Consider the following 7803-nt stretch of genomic DNA (forward strand, 5'->3'; position numbering starts at 1 on the left):
TTGAGGAAGCCAAAGAATATATGTGAACAAGTTCACACAGGGCTGTTTCAGATACTCTCCAAAATGGCTGTGCCTTTAAATAGTGCACTATATGGGGTTCTAGCGGCTATTTCTATGTCTTGGTGTAACTGCTCCATCTTGTAGGAGCCAAAATTACATTATAGACTTAACATGTGCAATACAAAAAATAGGTTTACATTGGAGTGTATGTCAGTTTTGCCGCAGACTAAATCTACAGGACCCTCGAACCAAGTCTGTTAGAGATTAACACTGCCACCAGGTGGACAACTTTGAAACTCAAGACAGAAGGGATGTTGGGAATACAATCTAACTATATCATTTTACAATGACAGTAAGAGAAACAGAACTCTTCATGAAATGCTAAATGTTTGAGCGAACAATCCTACACATGTGAGCCAACATTACTGTTCATAGACAAGTTTTAAAAACTGTGCTCTCAGATTGATGTCCTCAAAGATTGTGAGAAACATTTTTTTTTTGTTAAAGGATTTATTTTAGATCAAGTATACAGATGAATGTATAATATAGAATACATGTCAGTATGTTATGTTTTGTGGCATCCACTGCTGAATCAAAAGCAAATTATAATGGTTTGCATAACCGACTGCCAGATGTTTAGCAGTTAAACCTTTACTAAATCCCTTGAAGAAGTGTGTTTTGGGCCATATTTTAGTTTTTAATGTTGGTCTGTGCGACAACAGAACAAAACACAATTCCAGTAGAGACCCACAGAGACCATAATTTCGGTAAACCAATACAATTCCCATTATAACCAGTGAATTAATTTGAATTCATGTGATGGTGTGACATGTGTAGCCTATAATTATGACAAATACTAAATATATTTACATGTGTGATAAACATGAATGATGTGGTCTTAAGTCTTGTTTTTATTGTAAATAATGTGCAAAAATTGTATTTCATGAATTATGCATAACAATGTCAGTCAAATTTAGATGTCCAATCTATGGGATATCTTCCTCATAATGTGAATATGCTGTTAGTAACTTGTAGTTATCACATTTTTATGTAGGGGTTGAACAACTATTAAAGTGAACAACTTTAACAATTGCAACATTGTTTGTTTGTAACTGTTAAACCGTTTCCAGTGTCCATAAGATTGTGCTGAATGATGATTTTCTTCACAATAAAGAAACATTCAAAATAAAAATGTTTTAAAAAATGTATCGTATTTATATTGATATCTAAACAGAAAAGCCATACTTTGATGTTGTGCATGTTATTTTAAATATAAGAGTTTGGTTCCAATATGAGATAACTCGTAAAAAACTAGTTTTTCAAAAATCATGTTTTTTTATTGTGCATTCCAATTAATACCAATCAAACTGCAGTTGGTTTGTTTTGATTCAAGCCATAATAACTGAATAAATACTCCTAAATAACACAATAAAAACACGATAGTATAATAAAAAACATGATTTTTGAAAAACAATTAAAACGGAGTTATCAAATTATGGTACCAAACTCTTGATCCAGGTTTTTACGTGTCGCTCTTAGCAACCACTAGATGGCGCCATGACATCGACGTTTTTGCTGGAGGAGATTTCCTGCTGAGCTCGGCAAAAGCAATTGTTCTCAAGTTTCATACAAGTCTGTGCCAAAAAAGGCACATGATATTGAGTTATATCATTTCAACTGTTACATTCAAATTCCTTTTACCGTGACACAAAATTGTCTTTATTTTATATGACATTCCTGTTTTGTCCTGCACATCCCCTATTAGAATCTCCCACAATCTCCCTTCCTTTTCTCTGCTGAATAAACCACAACCCAACCATTGACTTCTGACCAAGTATTGTCTGGAAAAAGTGCCTAAAGGTACTGGCCATATGAATCCTAAATCGAATAAATATGTTTAACTCTAAAGCATTTCATTGTAATTTATAAAAAGACAGAGTGATAAAAAAATGCAATGCTGAAGTGTGAAATGAATGATGACAGTTTAAAACAGCAGTGACTGATCGAAAAGGTTCATAATGAGGGAAGTCACAAAGAAAACTGATAACATCTGTCTTATATCATAGAGAGCCTTGCTGAACAAATTTTTTATCACATATCTCAGCAGTAGTTTGTGACTGAACTTCAGTACTTTCAATGTCATTTGAGATCTATACAGCATGCGACTTTTGGAAACAAATGTATTCTGATGACAGAATCTTCTTTGCGGAAGGGCGAGGAATAGAAGGCAAAACATATGAAGATAAGTACAAGAAGTACAAAAAAAATCCCTGAGGAAATGTTTTGTTTTTATCCGGAATGCAATAATATAATGATCAAGGGACAATGGAAAGAGTTACTTGGCTTAAAGAAAAAAAAGACTAAACTTCTGGAGAGACTATCACAATGCAGAACATCTGTGGAATTACATAAAAACAGTTCAGCCAGATGTGTTTTGAGCAATGTTGAGAAGAGGAATGGACACAAATTCCAATGTCAAGATGTGCAATGCCGATAAAGACTTATGCAATAAAAATGCAACTGATAGAAAAAGTGGTTCAACCAGCTCCAGGAAATATTTAAAAGGATATCAAATTTATATAAAGGGAATGATGTGTGTTTGTGTGTTATATATAATTTCTGATTATTTTATAAATTTGCCCACATAAACAATCTATATTCTGCGCCAGTAACTTTCCAGAAACTGGATATGAACAGACGCTGACAACTTTCTACATCCTGACTAATGGTCTCTACATGTTTGACTTTAGAGAAGAACACATACACAAACGCTCAACCTGATTTTGGCAACTGGTTGATGTCCTGAGGACAACATATTTTGTTAACCTAAGGACAAAATTTTCATAAATAAAACCTAAACCTTTCTGAAATCTGATTGGTTGTTTTAAATGTTGACCCAGTGTCAACATGATGTTGTCCTAAGGATATCAACCCCTTTGTTAAAACAGGAGAGCCTACACAAACAGAAGATGAACTTTAAGGCATCGCAGAAGGATGTTCACAAGGAAATCAGGTTCAGCAAGGATGTATTTTGTTCAGGGATGTTTGTTGAGGTTGATCAAAACATTTACATTAAGCTGAAGATGTTCAGCATAGCGGCGCTTACGCAGAACTGTAAGATTCTTCAGATTCTTCGAAATATGTCTTGAGGCATTTTTAGAATTAAATGTTTCAAATTAGTAGATCTGAAAAAGAACCCTGAATGCGACAACACAAATGGCATTCATTTCGCCTATTGTTGACTGTTGCCAACAGAAGCCTATAACTCCACAAAAGGCAGCCGTTAGTTTGTGTATATGGTATGTTTGCGGTCATCACTTTTCAGCCCTGTGCAGGGGCCCTAAACCTCCTGCTTAAAGTACAACAGTTTTAACAAAAGGGAGTGCAGGACCATCACATGTGTCGTGAGGGCTGCCTGAAGACAGGCTGTTCTCAACAGCTGTTTCTCAATGAATGTTCCTTTCTGTCTGACACCTGCTGCTAGGCCTTAAGTGAAAGCACGTCAGTCATAGATACCACTAGTATGATCTGATAGTAAACCTGTTACTTACTACAGTCACAGATATGATCAAAGTTGCTCAACATTTAAAAAAAATCAATCAAAAATTAAACAAGATCTTTACCTAAAACGTTCATGTCACATTGTCATATTTATCCCCCTAAATCATGAATATTGATTAGTTTATGTAACTAATTATGGCCCGGTTTCACAGACACAGTTTATCTTAAGCCAGGACTATGCTTTAGTTGAATTAAGATATGTATTGGTGTGCATCTTGAGACAAAACAATGGAACTGATATATTTTACGATATTTCTGGGCAAGTTATATTCAGTTAAGAGAGGTGACATATTCATTTCTGGGACTAGCCTTAAGCCTTCTCTGTGAAACCTATGTGGCTGAAACCCAAGTAAACGAATATGTTGCGTTCTGCAACGCCTCAACAGCAAATTACTGTTCGTTTAACTCACTGCCGAAGAGAGGTTTTTCTTCGTTGCTACTAAAGTTGTCATGTTATCATTAGCTTTTTCCTCGTACGTACGTGGCCGTAGCCGTAGGAAACTCTTAATTGACTATATTGCATGTCAGGCATTTTCATTCCTGGTGCGTAACCAACCAATCATAACTGCGATGACGAAAGTAAATATGAAAGATGGCGACGGCGATTACATAAAAAAGGAAAATTGGTACGAGGTTATTCAATAAACGAGACAGTTTGCCGTCAAAAGAAATAATCCACAAATGTTTTGGTCGTGAAGGTCGAGCATATTGCTCGAAACGTGAAGTTACAGGGGAAGACATAGACTGTATGCTCTTTCGGATTTGTACGTCTTTAAAAATTAGGGGTGTCAATTAAAACAATAAGAAATCCACTGTTTACTGTAAATTTTGTAATCTAGTGTGAAAATAGTTGTTTACAAATGCTGCAACTCCGCGTGCGTGCGTGCGCGTGCGCGTGCGCGTGCTCTAACATGACTGACAAACATATCCGGTTTTTGTGGTCTAATGTTATCCGTAATGTATTTTGCATCCCTATAAATCGACAGACTTGCTTTATTATAGTTGATGAAAAGGGGCCATTAACACCGTGCTAGACATAAACAGTTGCATATGCCAAAAAAATAAACCATATAATGCGTTACATAAGAAAAAACCGATTAAAAGTGTTCGAGCATTCATGCTTAATAGAAAATGCAATATTCAATCATTTGTATATTGACTTGGTTTCGTTTCAATAGCATGACAGAAAGAATATTCGCTGAATACACAACTGTAAATTACATGACAAAGTACCCTATAGGTAATGTATAGCAGCAGTCGAGAAGGTTCACAGCATGTGACGTAATGTTCCCTTTCACCCAGTTTCTGCTGCTCGCGCTCGGATGCGAGGTTACTATCGGTCATTGCAGCACTGCGTGAGCAGACTGGAAGTATTTCTTTTACAGAAATGCTTCTTTATAAACAGTCGCTAAAGGTTTTCATATAAGCCAATGAACGAATTCACCATTCATGGTGAGTGTTTAATTAAGCTTATAAGGAGATGCAGAAAACAATCTTTGTAATGCATCGAATCGTAAGATTTCAATGATGAACGCGACGTCTAAAATATAACACCAGAAAATATCATTGCGATATTATGAAGTTTTAGTATTCAGGTCTATATTCAGCACCTCCCCCCCTCGCTCTTTTGCGGGGTTACTATCGGACAAATTGGCGCTTTGTGCTCCGTAGTCAAAAAGAGACCGTACAACGAATACTTGCGAATAAACACCCTTTGGTAGAACAAACTTTGACTCAAAACTATATTCGTATTATTAGGAAGCAAGAGGGCTAATGCAAGAAAACACTGCTGCGCAAACGCGCTTTGTCTGACGTCTTTTGACTTTGAGAAGCTTGCGCGCACGATTTCTGTAAATTAGATAAATTAGTCATCTGTTTGTGTTGCGCATTTGCAACAGAAATACTACCGCATTAATTAAAGTGCTCAAAGTGTCTCGTGATGGTTCTGCGCTTTCCACAGAACGTTCTTCGTCTGACAAACTATCAAGCATACGACAGCGATTTTCCCCCTTTTTTTTCAACAAAAGACACCAGAGGCAGTGCGTTTTTTTATCCACTGTTTTAGGCGATGATAAGCAGTTTGTGTGCAAAGGCAGTAATTTGTCGCTGTTGCTGTGGCATATTCGTCAGAGCCGAGGCGCGTGCTCTTAAAAGGGCAACAGCTCTCTCGGATAAGCGTTAAGAAAGTAATGCTTACATTTAAGTATGAACGGAATCTTCTCGTAAAGTGTCCTGCACCAATGCTTGACAACAAGTATGTCATGATTAACATAAATATTTATGGCCAAGTCATTTTTACTGAACTTTGTTGTTTTAAAAACAGTTTGTCATGACAATGGCTGTCAAGTTTCAAAAACACCAAAAAAACATCCATAAATATAAGACTTATGCTATATTCCACGTCTTCTGAAACAGACTTCTGAAGAGTCAAATAAACTACTTTAATTGTTCTTTTTGGTGCTTGCAAGTCATGTTCACGGTCAGCTGCTTATCGACATTCGGGTGAGTAAAAAAAGGCATTTTAATTTTAACTCTAAATCACATGTCCTAGGATGACCACAGTCTAAACATGAAGCTTCCTCTTCAGTTCAGGACTGTCAGTGGTTTTCTTTGCAGCTGCTTTGAAATGTTTTGTTCTCTAGCTCTCGATTTCTGTGTGTCAAACAGTACAGGCTCACAACTTCACAATCCTGGCAGAGGGCAACATTATGCACTTGGCAGCCTCACCGGCCTGTGTGAATACAAAGAGGTGAAGGGTCTAAAAAACAGGATGGAAGTTCTGATCACATGTTCAGATGCATAAAAGTCTCAATGTTAGATGGCCAGTGACAAAACAGAATCATTTTGTTCTTTTTAGCTTGTGTGGTTAGAAATAGATTCTGCTTCTGAATGCGGTCTGATTCACAATTGTATGTTGTGTCTTTAACCTAAAACTAATTTATAAAGCTTTTTTATAATGAGCAAATATGCGTCTTAGATAATTGAGATTTGCAAAATATCTGAAAATTTGCAATGAGCAGTTAAACACCAAAGTTGATTAAACATGCTAAACTCATGATTCTTTCCCTTTTGTACAAAATTTAACCGGAAATCTTGAAACCATGCAGGTCTTATGTGTCAAATATATGATGTTCATCAACATTTATTCTGAGGCAGGGAGACATATTCTGCATAAACATCACCATACCATAAAAGCAGCTGGCTGCCTTGCTGTGGTGTCACACAATCTGGCATCACTCCAGCTCCACCTCTATACTTCAGGTATGTCACCTAATCATGTATTGAAAGTTGTGGAAGCTTGTTTAAAATCCTTTTTTTAGAACCCCCCTTTTGCAGAAAGAAAGTTGAACATGTTTCCTTAATCGCTTAAAGATTAAATGTGCAAAATAACTCATGAGATACATTTTATTAATGGTTGACTCTTCACAGCAATTTAGACCAGTGATGCAGAAAATCCAATATGGTATATCAACAATAATTAGTGCATTTGTATTTTCTATCAGTATATATTAACAGCCCCCCTAGAGTGTAGATACATTTTTTTATATTTTGTCAAGACATATTTGTTTGTTTTCAGGTGGATTTATGGTTTGCTTCATTAAATAAATTCTTAAACTTGTGTCATGCATCTGTGCTGCTCAGCATTTTAATATCTCAGCTGAAGGCCCAACTAGGTTGTGTCTGTGATTTATAGCTTCATTTCACAGAGTTCCTGATGACCCGGAGTGCAAACGTTTTTTGTTTTGTTCCATTCCTTTCTTTTTCCCTGAAGAGGTTGACATTGAAAATGTTCTTAAAAAAGTTGCTTGACAGAGATGTTTTATTTGCATCGATATGGATTTTTTTAGATTTGGTTTGTAATGTCTCACCAATAAAAAATGTACCAACATGTCGATAATATTTTCATTTACTTTTTTTTACATTTAGACTACAAAGTATTGCATTACGATAAGGTAGCAGAACAGCACAAATAGACAAACATTAACGTTAGCTGTGAACATAGCTTTCACAATAATGCAAGCTTTGGCTTAGTATGTGAGGAAAATTGTTAATGGAAGAGGCAAGAATCCATTGATTTCTTTCTGTGCAGTATCACAACCTAAAAATGTGCTCATCAATCCCACACATCTTCATGCAAATCTTAGCAACAACGGAAAAGGGATCTGTCTTGAGTCTGTGTAAATCTATGTCTACTTTTACTTCTTTACATTTATTTATAGCTCAATTCATTCCTTAAAGTCA

This window comes from Triplophysa dalaica, chromosome 2 (genome assembly GCF_015846415.1).
Source record: "Triplophysa dalaica isolate WHDGS20190420 chromosome 2, ASM1584641v1, whole genome shotgun sequence".
Lineage (NCBI taxonomy): Eukaryota > Metazoa > Chordata > Actinopteri > Cypriniformes > Nemacheilidae > Triplophysa > Triplophysa dalaica.